The 26531-nt window shown below is 39.4% G+C and overlaps 1 protein-coding gene across 1 annotated transcript in view; it reads left to right on the forward strand.

Moving 5' to 3' along the window:
• Positions 1-4521: 4521 nt before the first annotated feature.
• Positions 4522-26531, forward strand: part of LOC127663116 (tumor protein p53-inducible protein 11-like) — a 47146-nt gene continuing 25136 nt past the window's right edge. The window contains exons 1-2 of the mRNA XM_052154574.1: positions 4522-4639; positions 6393-6483. The gene's annotated coding sequence lies outside the window, so the exon portion shown is untranslated. The remainder of the gene's footprint in view (positions 4640-6392; positions 6484-26531) is intronic.

Below are 26531 nucleotides of genomic sequence, written 5' to 3' on the forward strand. Positions count from 1 at the left end.
GCCTGTTGCACACGGCGCCCCATCCCTGTTTGGAGGCATATGTGGTGACCATGATGCGTATGGACACCTGCTGCAGGGTTACTCCTGTCCGCAGGAAGCAAAGGTCTGTCCAGGGGTTAAATAACTGATGGCAGAGAGGGGTGAAGATCACACCATACGTGCTGTGGCACCATGCCCATCTCGTGACTCGAGTCTGAAGCCAGTGCTCGAGCGGTCTCATATGCATCAACCCTAGCGACGCGACCACGGCTGAGGATGTCATGTGCCCCAGGAGCCTCTGGAACTGTTTTAGAGAGACCGCAGTGCCTATTTTGAATGACGAGAGGCAATTCAGCACCGACTGCGTGCGCTCGTTTGTGAGTCATGCTACCATTGAGACTAAGTTGAGTCTAACTCCATGCCGAGAAAAGAGATGCTCTGAACTGGGGAGAGCTTGCTCTTTTCCCAGTTGACATGAAGTCCTAGTCAACTGAGGTGCCTGAGCACCTGGTCCCTGTGGGCACATAGTACCTCTCGAGAGTAAGCTAGGATCAGCCAGTCATCGAGGTAGTTGAGTATGCGAATGCTCACTTCCCATAATGGGGCAAGGGCGGCCTCTGCGACCTTCGTGAAGACGCGAGGGGAAGGGACAGGCCGAAGTGGAGGACTTTTTGCTGGTACGTTCGGCCCTCGAACGAGAATCGTAAAAAGGGTCAGCGTCGGGGCAAGAATGAGACGTGAAAGTATGCATGCTTCAGGTCTATCGCTGCGAACCAATCTTGATGCTTCAAAACGTCCACCATTGTGCCTGTACTGAAGCAAGCCATAATCACTTGCCTAAATGACTGGCATCCTGTTGCTCTGACCCCCATCATCAGCAAATGCTTTGAGAGGTTAATCAGAGATCACATCTGCTCTGTGTTGCCCACCTCTCTGGACCCATTGCAGTTTGTCTACCGCAACAACCGCTCCACTGATGATGCCATTGCATCTACAATACACACTGCTCTCTCCCAACTGGAAAAAAGGAACACATATGTGAGAATGCTGTTTGTAGACTACAGCTCAGCATTCAACACCATAGTGCCCTCCAAGCTTGATGAGATACTCCAGGCTCTGGGCTTAAACAGCTCGCTGTGCAGCTGGAACCTGGACTTCCTGTCAGGTAGACGTCAGGTGGTTAGAATGGGCAGCAACATCTCCTCATAACTGACCCTCAACACTGGAGCCCCACAGGGCTGTGTTCTCAGCCCACTCCTGTATTCCCTATACACACATGACTGTGTGGCAACACATAACTCCAATGCCATCATTAAGTTTGCTGACAATACGATGGTGGTAGGTCTGATCACTGACAATGATGAAACAGCCTACAGAGAGGAGGTGCGCACTCTGACACGCTGGTGTCAGGAGCACAACCTCTCCCTCAATGTCAGTAAGACCAAGGAGCTTGTAGTGGACTTCAGGAGGAAAGACAGAGAACACAGCCTCATCACCATTAATGGCGCATCGGTGGAGAGAGTCAGCAGTTTCAAGTTCCTCTGTGTCCACATTACTGAGGAACTCACATGGTCAGTCCACACTGAGGCCGTTGTGAAGAAGGCTCACCAGCGCCTCTTCTTACTGAGACCACTGAGGAAGATGGGAATGAACCACCACATCCTCACACGGTTCTACACCAGCACTGTAGAGAGCATCCTGACTGGCTGCATCACCGCCTGGTACCGCCCACAACCGCAAAGTCCTGCAAAAGGTGGTGCCAACTGCCAGACACATCATCGGAGGTGAGCTTCCCTCCCTCCAGGACATATATAACAGGCGGTGTGTGAAAAAAGCTTGGAGGATCATCAGAGACTCCAGCCACCCGAGTCATGAGCTACCATCAGGCAGGCGGTATCGCAGCATCAGGACCCGCACCAGCCGACTACATGACAGCTTCTTCCTCCAAGCAATCCGACTTTTGAACACTTGATCTCTCATGATCAATAATCAGCACTGCACTTTATTAATCTATTATCTCACACTGGACTGATATAATTATATTCTCCTCAGTACAACTACTGTATATATATTTTTTATATAAAAAATATCCCGGTAGGATGCGGGTTAGTGACTGAGGAGGAGGTCCTAGTGAGACGTCCTCTGGACTCGACCCCCAGCCGGGGTTGTGGATGCTGTACAGATGTAGACGAGGAGGTGAAGTTTCTACGTCCAGAGTGCCATTACGCCTGTAAGGTTCTCACAATGAGTACATGAACCAGCCACAAACGCTGCCTCGGTGTGATAGCGACCCAGACACACAAGGCTGCGCCTATGGCCATAAGAAGCGTAGAGATGTCTGCCGCATCCAGGAACAACGCAAAGGCGGAAGGGCAACTTCAAAAAGACGCGTCTTTAAAATGACGTTTGATGCCAAGCGTTAACTTTTATTTTTTATTTTTTTGCTCTTTAGAGGACAACTTTTGAAGCGCCCATGGGTGTGGACTGCACTGGCGTGCAGAGGAGGGAGAAAGTCGCTGGCAATGCGCCGTAGATCCAAAAGAAAAGCTCACTTTTAGAGGTGAGGGGAACAGAGTGATATTTCAGCTCGCTGAACACACAACCGAACGGCTCCGAAGAAAGATTCTGACTGCAATTTGGCATTGGCCTTTTTCATATTCAGAAGTATCCGAGGCTCCTGAAAGAAGCGACTTGTGTCACTACAATCGACACACCGTCGAGTGAGTGACAGAAGGGGAATCATAATCATGATCTTTTTGGTCAGTACTGAGATCACAATTAATTTAAACAATTTCTTTGGACACATCACACATTTATTGAACATTTAAAACAAACTTGGGTTGGGGAGGAGACTATTATCATATGATTATGATAATAATAATAATTTTATGTTACATACACATCACCTTATTATTTCAACACATCAAATGGTTATTAGTCTTAAATTGCACACATTTTTGGAGCGTGTTGCAATCATCTGATTTGAAAATACTGTACATTTTCAAAAAACAATGAAATTCACAAGGAAAAACATCATATAATTTGTAGTTGTAGTGCTTTCAATATAGCAAAGGGTGAAAACAAATCACTCCTTTTTGTTTTTATTAGCATTTTTCATACTGTCCCAACTTTTTCGGAATTGGGGTTGTATAAACAGAATCCACATATGATCAAAAAAGGATGTCGTTGAGTACACTCTGCAGGGTTTTGAAATCTGGAGCAGCAAAAAAGTTAACCTTGTGTAAAATTCAAAAAATCCTTAAAACTAGATAAATTTACTTGAGTAGCAAAACTGCATATGATATTTGTCATATCATAAACTGCTTGTTTTCAGATGTTTTTTTCATATAAGTTTTTTTCTCACTTTATTTACTTGTTTAATCAAAACAAGTGAAAACATTTGCCAGTGCTTAAGAAGTAATTCACAGAATTTAGATTACATTACACCTAATGGAATATGTTACAAAATACATTTTACAGCATTTATTCTGTAATATGCAGCAGAATACTTTTTAAAAGTAACCTTCCCAACCCTGGTTACAAAGTTATCTTGAAGAGCTTAGATATTCATTTGTCCACAGTTAGACAACTTGTCTAAAAATGGAGACAATTTAGTACTCCCTAGAAGTGGCCGTCCAGCCAAGATGATTTTTTTTTTACGTTTATCAAGATATCCTACAGGATAACGTCTGAAGCTCAGTAGAAGTTGGGTGATTTAGCAGGATAATGACCCTAAATATTGAGTAAATCCACTACAGAATTATTTAAAAAGAAAAGAAGAAAATCCACCTTTTTTAGTGGCCAAGTCTGAGAACAGATATTTACTAATGCTATAAAATGACCTCAAGAGAGCCGTTAACGCCAGGTATCCCAAGAATATGGCTGAGCTAAAGCAGTTCTGTAAGGAAAAATGGTCCGAAATTCCTTCTAAACATTGTGCAGGTCTAATCTGGAGCTACCGGAAATGCTTGGTTGAGGTAATTTCTGCCAAAGGAGGATCAACCAGTTATTAAATCCAAGGGTTCACTTACTTTTTCCAAAGCACTGTGAATGATTGTTCAGTATGGGATATGTTCAATAAAGACATGAAAGATTATAATTGTTTGTGAGTTAGCTCAAGCACATGTTCGTTTGTCTATACTTGTGACTTTGATGAAGATGAGATCACAATTTATGACCAACGAATGCAGAAAACTACAGACACAGGTAGGCCTACTCTGCCAACCCTTCAAATGTTCGGGATTTATGCTGAGGACAGCATGCTCACCAGTTCAATTGGCTGGCTTTTCTTATTCCTGCTTGTCCTTTTTAGCACGTACAGTAGGTCTTACATATACTGTGGTTTAAAGTTTCTTTAAAACAGTGACAGGGTAAAGCAGCCAATAGGTCAACTTCAGTTTCAGATCGAGAACAAATCAGTCCCATACGAGACAAACGCTCTTTAGCTTTATCGTGAAGGCGATTATCTAATGTGTAATCAGCTACAATCGTTACGGTAAATTCCCGCCATAGCGCGCGAATGATTCTACTTCGGTCCTTACGGTAAGTGTGTATGGCTAGTACTGTATTGGCGAATTGGCAAACTGTAGCACGCGAACGCAGGACGTGCTACTATATCAAGGCTGCAAACCACGGGTTGTTTGTACTCCTCCGAGAAAAGGTAAAAGTGATCATAATTTCTCTTTCTGATAAAATGTGTCATTTCTTTTAAAAGTCAAGCATTATAGTAGGCTATATATAGTTGTTAGTTTGATTTGAAGGAGGCAAAAATGTTAAGACAATTTCCCCACCTTTAAAGCCAGGGAGTGTACGCGTAGTGTAAATAGTTAGGCTATTTATTTACTCGTCTATTTGGTCCGATTAATACAATGGAGGAAAATCCTTATGATAAACCTAAAGTTATTAAATGGTTTGCTGATTTAGGTGTGCACATATAGAACAGCTTGTTGGCGTAGTAAAAGTTAGCGAATAAATAAATCTACTCGCCTTTCAAAACCGTGGTCTGTGCTATCTGTAAACGTTAGTGCAGTTTGTTTGTCTTCACCTCCAACATTGTGCCTTTATTACAAGGCATGCATTTGTAAAGATGTTATGAATGGTTTGGTAGGCTACTGTCCAGCTTTATACTGTTCATCTAAAATAATTTAATCCTCTATTGGAAGGCAATAAGCAATTATTTCTCAGTATCTTCAAAAGAGAAAGAAAAGTCCTTGTTTAGTGGTTGCAACGCCTTTTCACACTTTGTAATATATTCTCATCTGAATTACCTGTAATTTTTAATGTAGTTTAGGTATATTATCATATGAAAAAATCATCTTAAACCTTTTGGTTATGTGTGGAGACAGGATTAGCCTACTTTCTAATTGGCAGTTTGGATGATGGACATACTATAACATTAATTTGACATCATCCGCTGCTTTTGCTTATACTGAATGATAAAGTTTTGTCAGTTAATGTTTTTACTGATTTAAAATCACTTTTTGCTACTTGTTACTTTCAGTCGTATTGTTTCCACTTTGTAAACGACAACACAGAAAAAGTGTTAACAATCTTGTATACTTTTCAGAATCACGTAATTGCACCTAAAGCAGTGATGACAATTGGCAACAGGTTTTTCAAAAGTGCCTGCATTGTCTTTTAAAATTATTTGAAATAATTACGTACAGTAGTTATGTTTAAAGGCATTTCCCCTATCCAATCTGCGCTTCGCATGCAGTTTCAAGAAGCCTGGCAAAGGATTTGTCTCAATAGCCGAGGCAGAATTGGAGCTTAATGGAGAATTTGACTGAACACAGTAAAACTAGTTTGCAGTTAGAGATTCAGGGATTTCCTTTGCTTGATTTAAGACAACAAACCAATTACAGTCCTAAAAACGTAATTGTTTTTAGTCCTGATTTGTGAATTCAGATAAAGTCACTAATGCAATTGAAATCCATCGATATTTAAATTGGACATTTTTCCATTTTAACGTGTATATCAACAAGAGTTTACATGCCAGGGAAGTGAAACCAACTGAATTAACCAGGCTGATTTGTGAATTATTTCACAAAATTTTTCATTTCTGTAAATTGTTTTCAAGTCCTAAAATCAGAAAGATTGTAAATGTGCATTTTTTCAAATAATTGATGTTCCTGGCTAAGATATAATTAATTATCATGCAACCTTACCTGTTTCATACAAAGCTTGACTCTTTTCACATACATCATTTCAGAAATCTGATGAATATAAACAGGTGCACTGAATGCTCACATGTGAATGAAAGACAGAAAAAGGCTTTCACTTACTGTAAGATATGAAACAATTACTTGATTTATAAGCACTCTGAATTCAGTCAGTCCTCTACCCTGTCTGATTTTTTTTTTTTACTTGCTTCACATTAATTAATAATTTTCTCTGTTTTTCATATCTCAAAGGTGCATGGTGGAATGCATATCTGAGTATTTACTGGGGGACACTGGGGCTAAGAGTTGGATTTTGGATTCTGCATCATTCTCAATTGTTTAAGTAAGTAGTGTGGGGCCAGAAGGGTTGTGTTTGTTGTCTATTGTTTTCACGTATTTATTGTACAAATGAAACTTTTCAGTTTTTTTTTAACTAAATGTATTAATAGCCTAATTATATTAAAAAAGCCAATTTAACTGAGGCACTTTTTTCTTGAGTTTTTACTTGCATAGAACAGAGATATTGATGATTCAAATGTATATTAGTTAAATAAATACAAAAATACACTTCTGTTTTGATTTTTTAAGATATATCCAATTTTTTGCATTCCCTGCACGTTCACAGAACTTGTTCCATGCTTAGAGCAAAGGTTACTTGGGCATAGCTGTTGTGAACACAAAAGACATTTAGCAGAATGACCAGGCTGCTCTTTTCCATACAACGAAAGAAGATGGCAATACAGACTACAGTTTAACAAAGCTCCACAAACATAGTCCATACAACTTGTGCCCTATATTCCAAGTCTACCACAGCCATATAACCACTTTTAGTAAGGAACAGACTAAAATGTAAATCATTATTCATTGAAAATCTTGCCTTTATGTATAATAACACTAACATTCAGTTCAATGTATTTTTTTTAGTAAATCATCTTTTCAAAGAATAAGGCTTTACAAATCCCCCATTAAGCAAGCAGTTGGACAGTTGCAGGGAAAAACCTCCCTAAGAATTTGAAATTAAAGCCTATTGTCAGACTTTTGTAACAAATTTTGATAAATGGTCTTGCGTTTTCAATAAACCTCCTTATATGTGCAATATGTAACAATTTTCATGTAATATTCTGCTTTTCTTTTGGCCAATGTGTGAATGGCTTGTAACGCAACATAAAAAATGAGCCCTTCCCGAACTTCCTAGGTTGCCTATTAAAGCCTGTAGACTGATTTTCATGCAAAGGGAGCAGGTCACTTGTGCCGGGAAAATCCAAAGTATGTGACTTTTATGCAGAGCCTTGACTCAGACAGTAATAGCTTCTCTTCCGCTGTTCAACAGCGACAACAAACTGCAACACTAGGTAACGTTATCTTAGAGATGGAATCCAGCAAATGTCCGGCACCCAGCGCAACACTGACTCCTACACAAACTCAGAGTAAGCCAAAATAAAAAACATTTATCTACTGAATCCATCTGGCTAAGCAGAAACGTGATTATGGTCAAGCAAAAACTAGAGTGATCATCGGCAGGGCATTTGATTCCTAGAGGAACCGTCGTTTGGTATTGGGGACCTACCCTGAATTGGTGTTCTTATTGGACAGGGAAGCTTACATAACTGCAAAGTGTGTGAAATATAGTGCCATAAGTATTGATCGGTGTAAGTTTAGATAACTTGATCTTACCGGCACAGTAACTGTCATAAACAATGTTAATCTGTAATTATTCAGCAAGGTAAGCTGCAATAACACATTAAATGAATGCTAGACAATGTTAAATGAATGCTAGATAATGTTCAAGATAATGCAAAAAGACTCATTCATTAGTGTAACGTAATTTGGTTATACAGAAAATATGTACAATATATTATTATAAAACAATAGCACATCGATATATCAAAATGACAGTTGTGATGGAATCACATCAATAATAAATTGTCAACATATTTATAATGTACAGTCTATTTCATAAACAGCTACTGTCATCATCCACCAAATTTAGCTAACAGCCATTGATAAAGCTGTATAGCTAGCTAATGCCGATAGGGTATCGTAAAAATGCAGTCAATGTGTAATGCAAAGAAAAGTGATTATTTCAAACTACAGTCTAGCAGAGTCAGACCTATATCCACACTTTGTTTTAGCCCTGTTCCAGCACTGGATAGTCAAATATAATATACAGTCCCAAAGTTTGTAGTAAAACAATCATAACTGTGTAATTTTAATTATGCTAACTCATCTGTCAGCATGATTCTGGTGAATCACACTGTCTCTTTGTATGTTACGTCATTGTTTTGGCTGATGCTTGCATCCTTATGGAGTGTGTGTACAAGTGCTAGCATGAGCAACAGGTAGCTGTCTGCAGTTCACTTAACGCCACAGATGTCATTAATAAAAAGGGTTTCTGAATCTTACATACTGAACCTTTAAAAATAAACAAAACATTGCTGAACATTAATCCTGTTCTATCAACTTGGCTTGATTTTTAAGGCTCATATATGGTAATACATCCAGGACACTTTCCTGGATTGAAAGCTTTCCTAAAATGTGTTCAGACTTTGTGTCCTTTTGGTGAAGAAAATGCTAATTATGCGACAGTTCAGGAGTGAGTCACTGAGGAAAATGCATGCTGTGCTTCATGATGTGAAACATTACCAGCTCTGATTGTGGTAATGGCTCCAAGCTTGGTCAAATGACAGAAGCATCACTAAGCCAGGGGCCAGAAAAGGGTCAGGAGGAAACTTTGTTCCCATAACTAGGTGATTTCAATGGCAGATTTTTAGATTAGATTAGGACTGTCAGATTATGGCTGTGACCTTTGAGGGCAATTCATTTTTATAGCAGTATAGCAAGCATGTTTAAAAGTCACCTATAGACTATTGGATTCACCGCTCGGTACTTGATTTGGATGTAGGTGAAAAAATGTCAAGCAAGTTTTCAAGTTTATTAATCATAATATAGAATGTCCCTATTTAGCCTCCTATTGCTGCTAGAATCAAATTAAAGACCCTGCCTCTGGCCTTTATCGAAGCCAACAACTTAGTCTTGTTATCATCAGAACCAAACACCGCAGAGCGGAAGTCAGCTCTATCTGGCAGACTAACACACTCTCCTGTCCATTTAAAAGCCCTCATCTTGTTCAATGTTTGTACTTGCTATGGTTTGTTTCCTGCTGAAGTCATCATCTACATTACATTTTTTGTAGTTTGGCAAGAGAGCAAAAAAAATTTATGTAAATATAAAGGATAAGTGCCCAAGCTTCTTGTTTATTAAACAAGTTCTTTGTTTTGGAAATGTGTATTTCATCATCTTTTTAAATTAATTTGTAGATCCTTTTGCCCAACATTGTAAAAATAAATAGAGATTCAGATGGTGATAAATTATGGTTTTATGAGATGCATAGTTTCAAATTTGCTGCTTATTATGCCAATGTTTACTAAATATTGCATGATAACTTTTTACAGTGTTTCACAAAATAATCTTTGAGGTTTGGGTAAACTTCCTATTTTGATTCTGACTTGAAGGCGAGATTTGAGAGAGAACAGACGTTTTCAGAGTTGTTATTCAGGTAGCTCAATCTTTTACCCACTTAGCACTTGTATGTAAATTCTTATTTTTGACCTGGGCTTTGTTCCAAAACTTTATGAACTGCCTTGCTGTCTATTGCCTACATAGGCAGCATCCTAATCGAAATAAAAAAAAAAAATCCAGAGCACAAGAGTCTGGTTCCAAAATAATTGGAATATGACTTGGAACACTTTACATGAGCAGCATTTCTGTGCATCTTACAAATAGTGCTCTTCATGAGAAGCACACTTGAGACTCACCCAAAGTCCCTGTCACTCAATGTCCATGTTCATAACGCCTCTGGGCAACCTGTGGGACACAAAGTACAAGCACAGTTCTTATGTGCTTGAATGGGGAAAAAACTATATATCCAAAATGATTGGTCAAGATAACGATCAAATCACATAATTCAAATCAGCATTAAGATCTGAAAACTATTGTGTCATAAATTGTTCCTCTCTAGCTTAGGTCATGGTAAAAAACAAAAAATGTTCAGGGTGGTCCAGCTAATGCGCATGCGCACTCTGGATGAAAACTAACGATATCTTTATTAAAAAGGTAATTGGCTATTTTAACTGTAAGACAGGACTTCCATTCCTAGAGCCACTATATTCAGCATTATGAGTTCTCCCATTCATAAGTATACCAGTGAACCATCTCATACATTCTTTGACTTCAATAGAGATTGTTGCTACATATTTATACTCTAATAAGCATAAATACATAGCTACATAGCACACACAATACTGGGTAAAACATGAATTATGCCTTATAGCATAGAATGAATTTAAAGTAGGCTATATTTATAATCAGCATTTCTCTTGCTTTGTAATCTTGGATTGTTTGTTGCAATATATTATGGGATTGCCGTCTCCGCAAAGGATACACACAATACTATGTTAGATTTTGGCCTAAATAAGATATTCTAAGCATCATTCATAATTATGCTGCCTACCGTTTAGAACAACGTGTGTATCAGAAACTTGCCTATGATGCCTTAAAATGCTACCTGCATAGACAACTCACTAGGTTTTGGAACAAAGGCAAAGACAATCCATTTGACTTCTTTTGCTTTTGGCCATGGCTGTTTCTGTGTATCTTTCAAATGTTTCTTTCACTAATGTCAGTGAAGCGTTCTGTCTTTGGTTCTGCTAGTTTAAGATGCACAGTACCTACTCAGTCAGCTCTTAAGTGTCATTATCAGGCTAAAAGACCCCACAAGACATTAGTTTAATAAGCACTGGAATTGTATTGGCTTTATGTGGGTCTTGACAGATGTTTTCATTTGAATAAAATTTTTGCTGAAATAGTTCTTATAAATCCGCTCTAAATATCAGTGCAGTGAAAGCAATATTGTCTGAGCATATGTCACATTAAGAAGGGAAATCATTTGACTTACTAAATATCCTTTTAGATCAATAAAGTACAGTTGAAGTCAGAAGTTAACATACACCTTAGCCAAGGACATTTAAACTCCGTTTATCACAATTACTGACATTTAATCATAGAAAACATTCCCTGTCTTAGGTCAGTTAGGATGTTTACTTTATTTTAAGAATGTGAAATATCAGAATAACAGTAGAGAGAATGAATTATTTCAGCTTTTATTTTTTTCATCAGTTTACATACACTTTGTTAATATTTGGTAGCATTGCCTTTAAATGATTAAACTTGGGTCAAACGTTTTGGGTAGACTTCCACAAGCTTCTCACAATAAGTTGCTGGAATGTTGGCCCATTCCTCCAGACAGAACTGGTAAAACTGTGTCAGGATTGTGGGCCTCCTTGCTCGCATACACTTTTTCAATTCTCCCCACAAATTTTCTATTGGATTGAGGTCAGAGACATAATCTTGAATGCCGAAAGTCAACATTGACTTTGTTGTCCTTAAGCCATTTTTCTACAAATTTGGAGGTATGCTTGTGGTCATTTTCCATTTGGAAGACCCATTTGTGACCAAGCTTTAACTTCCTGGCTGATGTCTTGCTTCAATATAGCCACATCATTTTCCTTCCTAATGATTCCATCTATTTTGTGAAGTGCACCAGTCCCTCCTGCAGCAAAGCACCCCACAACATGATGCTTCAAGGTTGGGATGGTGTTCTTCGGCTTGCAAGCCTCACCCTTTTTCCTCCAAACATAACAACGGTCATTATGGCCAAACAGTTCAGATTTTGTTTCATTAGACCAGAGGATATCACTCCAAAAAGTAATATCTTTGTCCCCATGTGCACTTGCAAACTGTTGTCTGGCTTTTTTGGAGCAGTGGCTTCTTCCTTGCTGAGCAGCCTTTCGGGTTATGTCAATATAGGACTCGTTTTACTGTGGATATAGGTACTTCTCTACCTGTTTCCTCCAGGATCTTCTTAAAGGTTGTATGCTGTTGTTCTGGGATTGATTTTCACTTTTCAAACCAAACTACATTCATCTCTAGGAGACAGAATGCATCTCCTTCCTGAGCAGGATGATGGCTGCACGGTCCCATGGTGTTTACATTTGCATACTGTTGTTTGTACAGATGAACGTGGTACCTTTAGGCATTTGGAAATTGTTCCCAAGGATGAACCAGATTTGTGGAGGTCCACAATGTTTTTCTGAGGTCTTGGCTGATTTGTTTTGATGTTCCCATGATGTCAAGCAAAGAGGCACTGAGTTTGAAGGTAGGCTATAAAATACATCCACAGGTACACCTCCAATTCAGTACACCTCCTATCAGAATCTAATTTATTATTGTCTAAATGCTTGACATAATTTTCTGGAATTTTCAAAGCTGCTTAAATGCACAGTTAACTTGGTGTATGTAAACTTCTGACACACTGGAATTGTGATATAGTCAATTAAAAGTGAAACAATCTGTCTGTAAATAAGTGTTGGAAAAATTAGTAGATGTCCTATACAACTTTAAATCTGTGGAGTGGTTAAAAAATGAGCTTTTTCAACTTAAGTGTATGTAAATTTCTGATCTGAACTGTATCTATCTTTCTTGCAATTGCCAGTTGACACTCCAATCAATATTCACCAGTGTCTACGATATGAAAAATCTATTGATGCAGGATGCTCCATTCCACTTAAACATGTGAAAAGACATACAAATTGTTCTGAAACAGAAATTGCAGTATGGTTGTAGCCTTTAAATATGAACCTGACTGATTTTTTTTCTCTCACACGTTCATGGAATGAACATCCTAACACTTTCACTGTCTGTCACTGATGACTGCACACAAAGAGGGTTTTTAAATCCTCTACCTAATTAGCTCTGAGGGTCTTTGTCAGACACTGCTTTATGTAGTACTAAGCTATACCGAATTATTTTAAATCAATAGATCCCTAAATGTAGGAGATTCATTAACCAAATGCTGAGCATTCTTACACAACTGTGTTTTTTCAATTGAACAAGTCTGTAAAAACAAAATCTTACATTTGGACAATAGCAAAAATTGATATTGTGCTGTTAAAGACAATTAAAACGTTACTGTTAACAATGAATAGAGGAGGGGTGTAGTGATGTAAAATAATCTATTCTCATTTAAGGCCCAGATATACATCATACGAAATTAAAGAATGAATGGGTATGATGTTATTTAGAACAAAATCTGGCCAAAAAGATGGTGTTTTTGTGTTCGTTTATGTGGTTCTTAACAGCTCGTCTGGGTGAACTTTTAGCAAAAATTCTAACCAGCTACTTAACACCTTACTTCCATTGGTTCATGTCATTAGTACAGCTGTTGCCAAAAAGTATTGGCAGTGACATATATTTAGTGTTTTGCAAAGTTTGCTGCTTCAGTATTTGTAGATACATTTTTCACATGTTTCTATGGTATACTGGAAATCAATGATAAGCATTTCATAAGTTTTAAAGGCTCTTATTGGCCAAAACATTCAATATATGCAAAGAGTCAATATTGACAGTGTTTACCCTTGTTCTTCATAACCTCTGCAATTCGCTCTGGCATGCTGGATATCAGTTTCTGGGCAAAATCCTGACTGATGGTGATCCATTCTTGCCTTATTAGTGCTCTGAGTTGATCATAATTTGTGGGCTTCTGCTTGTCCACTCTCCTTTTGAGGATTGACCACAGGTTCGCAATGGAATTAAGATCAGAGGAGTTGCCTGGCCACAGATCCAAAATTTAAACGTAATTATCTCCGAGCCACTTCATTATCACTCTTGCCTTGTGACATGGTGCTCCATCATGCTGGAAAATGCACGGATCATCACCAAATTCACCAAACAGTGTTTTGGGCAGATTTGTGAGAGAGCCCACTCCCTTGGATGAAAAGCAACCCCACACATGGATGGTCTCAGGATGCTTCACTGTTGGCACGACACAGGACTCTTCTCCAGACTATCAATTTTCCAGATGTCCCAAACAGTCGTAAGGGGGCTTCATCAGAGAAAATATCTTTGCACCAGTCTTCTGCTGTCCAATCCTTGTACTTCCTGCAGAATTTCAGTCTGTCCTTGATGTTTTTCTTGGAGAGAAGTGGCTTCTTTGCTGCCCTTCTTGACACCAGGCTATTGTCCAAAAGTCTTCGCCTCACTGTGCATGCAGGAGCACTCACACCAACCTGCTGCCAATATTGAGCATGCTCTGCACTGGTGGTGACACAATTACATTTCTGACTCTTCAGGAGAGATGGTCTGGCGCTTGCTGGACACGTTGGGATGTCCTCAAGCCTTCTTCACTGAAGTTGAACCTCTCTCCTTGAAGTTCTTGATTATCCGGTAAATGGTCTTTCAGGTGCGATATTCTTTGCTGCAATTTCCTTGCAAGTCTGGCCATTTTGATGCAAAGCGATGATGGCTGCACATCTTTCTTTAGAGGTAACCATTGCTAACAAGTACACAATGATTGGAAGCTCTTCTTCCCTCCTTTTATAGCAAACAGTCAGCTCTTATAATCCAGTCAGTATGATACGAGTGATTTCACCTGACTAGTACTCGTTCACACTTTCCCAGGTGCTGCTGATATGATTAGTGAAATTATGTTAGCTGGTCATTTTGTGCCAGAGCCAAAAAACTGTGAAATTTGGGTTTTTGTGATGAAGTTCATTATTTTGGCCAATGAAGCCTTTTGCAATTATTTAAAATGCATCTGATCACTCTGCACAATAATCTAGAAACAATGTGAATCAACACCACAACAACTGAAGCAGAAAATGTTGCGAAACACAAAATTGATGTCACTGCCAATACTTTTGGCCACGGATGTAGGCGTGACTTGAAGCTTCACCTACTACTTTGTTTACGTTTTTTTAGTGAGTATTCGACTTGAACACACTGGCATTCAAGATTATGTCATGCTATTTATTTATTTATTTTTTATTTAGTATGCAAAAGAAATCAAATACTCTCGTGGCCATTCACTCATGTGCCTAGATATGCCTCTATCACCATTCTTGTGTCTTTATTCTAAACATTAACACTCTTATAAACCTATCTTTGCAGTAGTATCAGTGTCATTATAAATTACAATAACCGAGTGTAATCGGTGCATATTATGGCCACATAAAAGTTAGTGCATTAGTGCCATGAATTCAGAATGTAAACAAGACAAATGAAACAATTTCTACTGCATATTACTTTAAATCATCATCGAGGTGTTAAAACAACTTATTTTACTGAACTCATGTGAATTCTACTCATAGAAGGAGGCATAAAGTCATTGATAAAACATTTTAATGTCACGTTAGTTTATGTTTTACATGTAGCGTCCTCGTATGTATATTTACTTCTAAACACCCTACCATTGCAGTATGGCGTGTGTCTAAATGTTTGGGAAAAGTATACCCTTGCTCTGCTGTTTAGAACTTCTTTTTACCTCTGAATGAACAACGAATAAGAACTTCTCTGGAATTATATCGGGTCCTTAAGAGGTCATGAGTTGGTTTGGTTAAATGTGGTATATTTTACCACAGGGACTTTTACCAATTGGGAATGACTGCAAATGTACTTCTATACTTTTATACTCCTATTGACGATTTCATGTGAGGACACCGTATGACCACGCTGCCATGTTTGTGACCAAAATTCTATATTTCTTCAGTGTGCTACACTGTGGGATGTGACAATATTCAGCGAAACATTTTTTATATTTATAAATCTTGAAAATGTGATACTGGTGTTTGCTTACCAGAGCCAAAATGTTATTTTGTTTCAATAAAGTTATGTCTTTCAAGTGACACCGCTTCATTTCGCCTAAGTAAAGCAGCAATTAAGTGGGAGAGCTGGGATAAAACACTTGGTCGATTTTTGCTAATTTATTCAGACATGTCAGTTATCTGTACACGTTTAAATTTTATTGACATTATAACATAATTGAGTCTGATACAATTAAACTGGAAATGCTCATAGGATGATGTTAAATTCGTAACACTCAGACTGTATAAACTTATGTCATAATTGTTACACATTGTTATAAATAAAAAGCACTATAATTCAATATATAGTATATGTTTAATATTTATATACTAATGTTAGTAAAAAGACTTGGGATTGATGCCTTTTTCACACATTGATAATCTGAAGATTTTCCAGATGATTTTTGATATATATCGGGATTTTTTTTCATGTATGAATAGTGCTGCTTGTTGCAAAATAATTTTTGTCTTTTCAAACCTATTTCTCAACACAACTTTGGTAAAGTGTGAGCAGCAGGGTAAATTAAAGGGGGTCGCGCTCTGAACACATCTGGCAGACGATCTGAAATTTGTAACAGTTATTTATGTATGCACACGCCGCTAATGCTCGGAGTCAAAATTCTGCAGTGCCAATGAGCGCAACTCGCATCTCGCAATTCGATTATTTAATTTGGCCATCGCTGGATGATATATTGTGTATATGTATCTTTCATATAGCCTATACAATGTATTTGCAGTAACAATTATGTTGTTTTGTGGTTTGACAGCTTGAATGAAACCTCTTCAAGGCTACATATAGAGAAATTGCATAATAAACATCACCATTTCTAATCATTCAATTTGCACACCAGTTTCATAAAATAACCTGCAAACTCAAAGTCAGTATGTTCATTCTTGAAGTACAAAATCCTTCGTAACTTTTGACTGCCTTCTGATTTGAGTTAAGTATAATGGAGTTAATTGGAAAGTACTCAAATCAGACTTGCTGGCGTACTGAGATGAAACGTACATCAAATATATTAAAATGTCAGCAAAGGTCAAATTTGGCAATATATTTGCTGTCTTTAGACCTGTATACACTTTTTCTGGGACTTAACGTGGATAAAAAGAATTTTTTTAAAAACATTTTCTTGATATCGTTTTTTTCCATTCACCGCCATTGCTTCGTCCTGCTGATGGTCACAAATATGGCAGGTGCGATGAAAAAGTAACGTTACTGAAACAGGTCAATACTGAACCTTAAAATTATAAGAAATGGCTGTAAAATAATATATCAGTGATATCATAATTGTAGAGAGAAGAGCATCTGGAATTGAGCTAAACTGTAAAATGTATGACCGTGTAGGGTTAGTGCTTAGTGCCTAACCCTGGGTGGTGCATCAAAAACACAAAGGAAAAGTATTAGTTATTGGCCACAATATTATTGACTACATTAGAAGGTATATACTGAGAATTATAAATATAAAGGTATTATTTTTTGTGGGTTACTATAGCAAGCTGAGAATAACATGATGAGTCTGCATACTTCTAATATGCATCACTTATGTTTGCCTGCATCATTAAGGATAGGCTCTGAAAGGTCCCTGACCTCACTGTTTCAAGGCAAGAAGTACGAACGACTATTTACATAAACACTGAAAAATGTGTTAACCTAAAAATTGTGCTTCATGTTGTCACATTTAAATTAACTGTTTTGATTCAAGTAAGAAATATTACTTAACATGTCTGAATCAACTTTAATAATTTAGGTTACACCAACAAAACTAATTTCAAGTGTTATATCAGGTAGATATAGCTCATTAATGTAACAGTTGCTGCTTATCACTATTTACAGTGCATTAGTGACAGATTGAATGAAAGATAATGCATGAGGGTTAGTTGTTTGTTAGCCTTGCCACTAGATGTATTGGAGAATGAGAAAAGGCAGTTACTAAGATGCATTTACATAGTTTTGGACCTTGGAGATGTTAGGTATGCTGTGTAAGCATGCAGTTTAGTTTGTTATTGCTCTGGGCCAACAGAGAGAAGGAAGAGAGTGGGAGACAAATTTCCGGTGGGTGAATCAAATTATTGCTGGTATATTATTAACTGAAAATTCCGGTTTGGTCAATTCAGCCTTTTTACCCTCTACCAGTATAAATGTGATTTAATTTGGCCACCCAGATTAAGATCAAATTAGTTCAAGTGGAGAGAAATGTAAACTAGAACTGTGCATTTGTCTTTCTGTTTCAAGCTTTGTCAATTTAAACAGTTCTTGTGTTTTAGACTTCTGGTGGAAAAACTGAATTGTACTTTCTGTGTACCTCTGTTTAGGGCCCAGTATATAACCTCATGTTAGAATATTGAGAATTATGTAATCACTGTTTCACTTTACCAGTAGTGCATGATCAAATTAATTCCTCTTACATGACTAAGAGGATGTCTCAGACTTAAACACAGCAGGCAGAGCTTTCCTTCACATGCCAACTGCCAGGAGGCACAAGTCACGGAAATTACAATGTGCTTTTTCTGTATCTGATATTACGTTTAGGTAGCTCAGGATGTTTTTGCTATGTATACATGGGATAAATTCATGTTAGCACCTGCTTAAATATGAGCATTTTGCTGCGAGGGAAAAGTGCTTCATCATGTTGCCTATTATTTAAAAATACTGTAAACTTAAAACAGCCCAATTTGCTATCTGGTATTTAAGTCTGCTCAAACTTGATTACTAAAGTGTTTCTAGTAGACAGAATGCAGCTGCTTTTAGAAGCTGTTCTGATGATCCAGCGGAAGACGTCATGCATCGCTCTTCAAATCAATATGACAGGCCTGACAACCTAAAGCATTAGGCACTTTCAGATTCTCTCAAAAGGTGTTGGTTCTGCCTGCAGCTAATGACTGCTTTAAGATGAAGGCTTTGCATCATAATAATGGGAAAAAACTGCTTTCCCTAACAACTGTAATGGAATCAACATGATGTATAGCATGGGCATACAGTCCTGTGCTGCAAGAAGGCAGTGCATTCATATTTCTTTGAAGTGTTGCCCAACCACACAGATTATGAGATGTTTAAGATAATAATTCAAGCAACTGCACCTCCATCTCATTGTTTTGCACTCCAAATATGTTCTTGGGGTAAAATGTTTAATCTGTTAGATACCAATTCATGCAATATGCATGGCTGTAAATCCCACACAGATCTGCACTGACCTTTTCAATCTGAGTATTAGAGTCTGTTGTCATGGCAAGAGAAGGTGTGTGAGTGAGGAAGCTTGACTGATGTGAGGACATGAGAATAGCCAGAGATCAGGATTGACATCTCTTATGCACTAATTTGTGTCCGAACTCTGAAATGTCTGTGTTGTAAAGGGTTCTTTACATTCAAACCCTTCTAGTTTCAAAACCTCTCTACCTTATATGGCTGCAACAATTTCTGAAGTAGCAGGAAGTAGTTATTGTAAATATTTACCACCAACACATCAGTTTCAACACACGAGGGGACCAGGTTTTGGATCATTGCTATTCTCCTTTCCGAAAGAAAGAAAGAAACGGGAAGCACCCACCCTCCGAACGATCCAGAGCTGGTCGGACCAATCAGGCTCTATGCTACAAGACTGTTTTGATCACGAGGACTGGGAGATGTTCCGGTCCGCCACATCGAGGTTTACGCTGATAGCGTAACATGTTTCACCAGGAAGTGCATAGAGGACGTTGTTCCGACCAAAACAATACAGATCTACCCCAACCAGAAACCATGGGTTAACGGCGATGTTTGCGTGGCACTTAATGCCCGGACCTCCGCTTTTAATTCCGGGAATGCGGAGGAGCATAAACAAGCCAGTTATGCCCTCCATAACACTCAGAGCAGCCAAATGCCAGTACAGGCACAAAATTTAAGGACAGTTCAATTCCACTGACTCTAGAAGTATGTGGCAGGGAATTAACATCATCACAGACTACAAAGGGAATAAAAACTCAGCCGTGAACACCGCATTTTATGCTCGTTTCGAGGAAAATAACACTTATAGCACTTGCGGCCGACACTACAGAGGATGGTTACTCTCCGTCTCTGTTGTGGATGTAACCCGATCCTTCCGATGGGTGAACATCCGTAAAGCCGTGGGTCCAGACGGCATTCCGGGTTGCGTCATCGGTGTACGTGAACCAACTGGCTGGTGTTTTTACGGACATTGTCTGTAGTCCCCACATGCTTCAAGAAGGTGCACAGTCTGACATGCTGGTGTCAGGAGCACAACCTTTCCCTCAACGTCAGTAAGACCAAGGAGCTTGTAGTGAACTTCAGGAGGAAAGACAGAGAACACCGCCCCATCACCATTAATGGAGCACCGGTGGAGAGAGTCAGCAACAACAAGTTCCTCAGTGTCCACATCACAAGGTCCATCCACACTGAGGCCGTTGTGAAGAAGGCTCACCAGCACCTCTTCTTCCTGAGACGGCCAAGGAAGTTTGGAATGAATCACCACATCCTCACACATTTCTAAACCAGCACTGTAGAGAGCATCCTTACTGGCTGCATCACTGTCTGGTACGGCAATATCACTGCCCACAACCGCAAAGACCTGCAAAGGGTGTTGCGAACTGCCAGCGGGGAGGGGCTCGCTGCCGACCGCCTGGAGTGGGAGAATCACTGCCAGGGGCGGAGGAGACCCCTTCTGTTCCCAGAGAATGTGGCGGGGCGTTCTGTCCACCAGGGGCTGGAGGAATGCCTCCGATCCACCCGGAGGGGCATGGATGTCGTCCGTTAGAGGGTGGAGGAGTGGCCGAGGAACAAGCTCCGGCGTATCGGAGAACTGGCGATTACGTTTTTTTTTTTCATCTCTCCTCTCTCTCTCTCACTGCCGCTCCGCATTGTTCTTTTCCCTCTCGTTTAAATTTTACAGTGTTTTTTTGGGGGGTACTACACTGTTACAGGAAGTACCCCCCCCATTTTTATTATTTCTGTTTCCCTCCTCTTGTCCCCTCCCTCATCCAGGTAGATGGGGATGACCTGCCGGCAGACGGGGCGAAAGGCATGCCCCTCCCCAGGGAAAGAGGCGGGGGGATGTACGTCATGTCGGGGGCTTCCCAGCCTGAGAGAACGAGGGAGGAATGTGGCAGGGCAGAGGGCGGGACTGGGTCGTGATTCTACACACCCGGTCCCTTATCAGGCTAATCAAGCCTCCGAGAGGGATAAAGGCCGACTGCAGAGGATAGTGCGGGAGAGAGAGATCGTTTACGGACATGTCTGTCGTGTGTGTTTGTGTCTTAAGTTTCCCATTAAAATATTATTTATATCGTCAAGCCGGTTCTCATCTCCTCACTTCAATTGACTGCTTTACAGTAATATTCTTGATTTGTGGTGGTTTAATTATTTATGTACTTTAGCCAAGATGCGTTGCTGTCAGTGAAAACATGTATTCACTTGTGTTAAGTGTTTTGAACAGCGAACGCTACCTACAGTTGTATGTATTCAACCTTCTGTTTTATGTATGTAACATTCAATTACCATTTATGGAGTTGCAAATATAGCTGTTTTCAAAGAGCTTTTCGATTGCTCCTCATGTCTGCTATTGTTAGAACAAACAGGTAGTCCCCCAACTCCCACCATAAACTCACAACATGGCTTGAGTCAAGTTTCGGGCAGTTGGGCCACTCCAACAACCACAGGGATGTTTATAGTTTTCAAGAAAATCAACCTATGAATGGCTTTCTTATAGATGTCTCTGTATATAGCAGATCAGCTTTAAGATTGTATAAAGGAATTACATTTATTTATTTAAATGTGCAGTATTTAAGATTCAGAAACCCTTGTTATTAATGACACCTGTGGCCGTTAAGTAAACTGCAGCCAGCTACCTGTTGCTCTTGCACACACTCCATAGGGACGTGAGCGAGCATCGACCAAAACAGTGACCTAACGTACAAAGAGGCTGAATGTGTTTCACCAGAATCATGCTGACAGATGAGGTATCATACTTAAAATTACAGTTATGATGGTTTTACTTCAAACTTTAAGACTAAACTAAAACTAATCAGCTAACATAGCATACTGATAAACACATACATCTACTTACTACCAAACTATATCAGACAGTTTACTGTTGCACTGCACTGTTTTGTTGAACTATTGTATGTCATATGTTGTACTACGAATAAGAAACCAACGATCTTCTCTTTATACTAAAAGTCTGAAATTATTTGAAAGTTATGAAGCAAGGTAGCTTGCAATTCGTCAGCGTTAGCAGGCAAGATCAATTTACCTAGAATTACACAGATCAATCCTTATGGCACTATATTTCACATGCTTTGCAGTTATGTAAGCTTACCTGTCCAATAAGAAGAATGCCTATGGCAGCGGGGGCGTGGTCAAGCGCCCGTCCAGAGTGAGAGCGTAAGCGGTAAGGGCACTTAAACCTGAGGTAAATTATGCCTAACACCTGTTTCTAATTCCAGTGAGCCTGGGAGAGCAGCATAAAGGCAGCCACACAACCAGCAGTCCGGGGAGAGAGCCTGGGTCCAGAAAGTTTGTTATTGTGAAGCTGAAAAATTAATTATTGTTAAGCTGAAAAGTTTATTATTGTGACGATGAAAAGATTATTGTTTGACGCTGTGAGCGCTGAAGTGTGGACAGTAAAATCCTTACCTATGAGTGGAGTAACCTGCCTCCCGTGTCCACCTTATCAAAAACCCTCACAATGCCAATTCAGGTTCGGGTTTGATCCACAAAACGAACGTAGGTTCCTCCAGGAATCAAATGCCCTGCCGATGTTCACTCTAGTTTTCACTTGACCTCGATCATGTTCCCGCTTAGCCAGACAGGATTCGGTAGATAAAAAGTTAGTTTTTTTTGGCTTACTCTGAGTCAGTGTCGGAGTCAGTGTCGGAGTCAGTGTCGGAGTCAGTGTCGGAGTCAGTGTCGGAGTCAGTGTCGGAGTCAGTGTCGGAGTCAGTGTCGGAGTCAGTGATGTGCTGGGAGCTGGGCATTTGCTGGATTCCATCTCTAAAATAACGTTACCTAGTGTTGCAGTTTGTTGTCGCTGTTGAAGAGCGGAAGAGGAGCTATTACTGTCTGAGGCAAGGCTCTCTGAAGCATGCATAAACGTCACATCCTTTGGATTTTCCCGGCAAAAGCAGCCAGCTCCTTTTGCATGAAAATCAGTCTACAGGCTTTAATACGGAACCTAGGAATTCCAGGAATGGCTCATTTTTAAGTTGCGTTACAAGCCGAATATTACATGAAAATTGTTACATATTGCACCTTTAAATGATCTGTAAACCAAATAATTTTCCAAATGCTTCTTTGTGATAAGTGAAATTAAATTTCCGTCAGGACCACTTCTGTCAATTCTTGAGCTGGGGATGAAGGATGGTGTTAAGTGTAGCTTTTATCCCTGCAATGAAATGGCAGTCATGGCAATGATTAAAAAGACTTTAAGGTCTGAAATGTATTGAGTATCACCTGATTGCGAGCTTGACTCCCGTGACCTGCCTGAACTGACGCTATGCTTGATTTATTGTAAATAGGAAAATCCACAGGTTTCCTCACTAACCACTGGGGTCGCCAAGATGATTCTGATCTCCGCTGACTGTTTTCTGGGCCCGTATTCACAAAACATTTTGGAAATGTAAGAGCAACTCTGAAAAATTAATGGCCTGTCACTCGTAATTTTAGGACTCCTAAATTTTTAATCTAAGAGTAATTCAGGGGGCATTTTAACGCTAACAGTAACTCCTAAATCCACTACAATTTAGAAGTCATCATTAAGACTGCTAAGAGTTAATCGCAAACAAACCGAAGCATAGCTGAGTCATCTATCCACATCGTAGTGTCAGTGTATTGTAATGTTATATTAAAAATATCACTTGAGTCTATGTATTTTAATATTATGTTATAATATTGACTTTGACATTTAAAAAAAGGTATTGCCTTAATCGCGGGTGTGTTTCATTATTTTAATCTTAGTAAAGGATGCAATTACCTTTTCTGCTAAGCGAAACAACCCAATTACACTGTAGATTTAGGTTTTGAGAACTCCCAGGCCACAGAGATGCAACTGTGCACGGATGAACTGGAAATTTCTCACTCATCCGTCAGCAGCATCATGCATCAAATATGAATTTTACTCCATGTTCACCTGCTCTCTTCCCGAAGTAATTTTCTTCCTGACTGCTCCTGTTCCCGCAACCCCACATTTTTTTCCCACATAGGGCAAAAGCCATACAAATAGAGAACAAGTGTACACAAAGATTTCATTTTATGCTATTGCTATTATTGCTGTTTCGAACAAGTTTGTGTGTGTGTGTGTGTGTGTGTGTGTGTGTGTGTGTGTGTGTGTGTGTGTGTGTGTGTGTGTGTGTGTGTGTGTGTGTGTGTGTGTGTGTGTGTGTGTGTGTGTGTGTGTGTGTGTGTGTGTGTGTGTGTGTGTGTGTGTGTGTGTGTGTGTGTGTGTGTGTGTATTTATCACTTTATGGGGACCAAATGTCCCCATAAGGATAGTAAAACCCGAAATGTTTCACCTTGTGGGGACATTTTGTCGGTCCCCATGAGGAAAACAGCTTATAAATCATACTAAATTATGTTTTTTGAAAATGTAAAAATGCAGAAAGTTTTCTGTGAGGTTTAGGGGTAGGGTTAGGTTTAGGGGATAGAATATAAAGTTTGTACAGTATAAAAACCATTATGTCTATGGAAAGTCCCCATAAAACATGGAAACACAACATGTGTGTGTGTGTGTGTGTGTGAGCGTGTATTTATCACTTTGTGGGAACCAAATGTCCCCATAAGGATAGTAAAACCCGAAATTTTTGACCTTGTGGGGACATTTTGTTGGTCCCCATGAGGAAAACAGCTTATAAATCATACTAAATTATGTTTTTTGAAAATGTAAAAATGCAGAAAGTTTTCTGTGAGGGTTAGGTTTAGGGGTAGGGTTAGGTTTAGGGGATAGAATATAAAGTTTGTACAGTATAAAAACCATTATGTCTATGGAAAGTCCCCATAAAACATGGAAACACAACTTGTGTGTGTGTGTGTGTGTGTGTGTGTGTGTGTGTGTGTGTGTGTGTGTGTGTGTGTGTGAGATCACCTGTTGCCACACCCAAGCAGAGATGCTCTCAGCTTTCTCATTGGAAATGTAGCCGTCCAAGCGGGGGTATTTATCTCTATTTCGCAGTAGCCAGTGCGCAAGAGTCTTTCCCTATAGAAACCGCAATGTCGTCTGCCAGAGTGTGTCCTCTCCAATGCGAAAAGTCTGGTAAGAGGTATGCACCTTCAGTTTGTGTAATTAATCAGTCTGTTGTGACTCAGCTGTGTTGAGCCGTAATGTTGAAGTTGTTTGTTTAAAGCCATTTAAATTATTTCCTAGCTTTAGTAGTGTAGTACAAATACAAGCGATCATGGAGTGCTGTTGTATGTAAAGACTGGCTGAATCGGCTTCACTTCACCTAACTGGCTCATATTAAACATAAAAATGATCTTTTGCCACCACCTGCTGGCTAACATATATAATGTTAAAACATTACATGTAAAAAAAGAAACACTAGCTCTTAACACATTTGCACTGCTCTTACACTTTAGTTTAGAATGGCATGAACACAAGCGGAGTGATACACACAGTGAAGCGTCGGAGTGCTGATGGTGTCAGGCCATCAGAGCTCAAGGAATGTCTCTCGTCCAATCAGATTCGAGGACCGGAACTAACTGATGTATATTATATTATAATAGGGTATGTTCACACTTGGCAGGTTTGGTTCGATTAAAACGAACTCTGGTGCGATTGCTCTGTTAGTATGGTTCATTTGAACAAGCGTGAACGCTGCCATTCGAACCATGGTGTGCACCAAACAAGCGGACCAAGACTGCCTGGATAGTGGGTCTCGGCCTGCTTTCAAACGAACTCTGGTGCGGTTTGATTGATATATATGAACGCAACATGAACCAAAGACATCTAAATAGACCAAAAACAGGAAGTAATTTGCCTAATACTGACCTCAAGCATACCTAGTTCTTCTCATCATAGGAGCTATGTTGCCCATTACACTTCGGTACAGGTGTTGGAACCGCCGTCAGCTGTCCTTGCAGCATATCTTTGTTTGTGTGTGCAACAGAGGAATTCCTGGCACTGTTTTGACTCCTTTACACATTTTATTAGCTCTTAATTTGTTCTCGGCTATTAAAAATACAACCAAATATACATATAATAAATATAACAAGCACATTTCGCCCAGCAGCCAGCATTATTTTGGATGATCGGCAAGTACCGTCAAAAAATATACATCATAAAAGCTGTCCAGTCAGGTTGTGAATTTTTCCTGCTGCCTTTGGTTTTGTATCATTAGGTTCGGTGTTAAAAATGCCAGTGTGAACGCTAAGTGAACCAGGACAAAATTTATCATTTTCTTTTTTGGTCCGGACCAAGAGGACCAAGATCCAAACTACAAGTGTGAACACACCCTTCTATTATGTTATGTCATGTTCAAAGTCATAGTATACTTAATTGTCCCCAGAGGGAAATTTGGTGTGGACTCCATCCTGCTTCATTACACTAAACATTAATGTTTACATGCATTATATTATATTATATTATATTATTGGCTAAACATTGAGATGTTTATCTAAAATGAATTTGTCGACAAATAGTGGTTCCCTCTCTGGCAATCCAGAGTCAATATGTGCAGTTGTTGTCTGTCATAAAGCCAGTTAATGATATCAATG

This window comes from Xyrauchen texanus, chromosome 2 (genome assembly GCF_025860055.1).
Source record: "Xyrauchen texanus isolate HMW12.3.18 chromosome 2, RBS_HiC_50CHRs, whole genome shotgun sequence".
NCBI lineage: Eukaryota > Metazoa > Chordata > Actinopteri > Cypriniformes > Catostomidae > Xyrauchen > Xyrauchen texanus.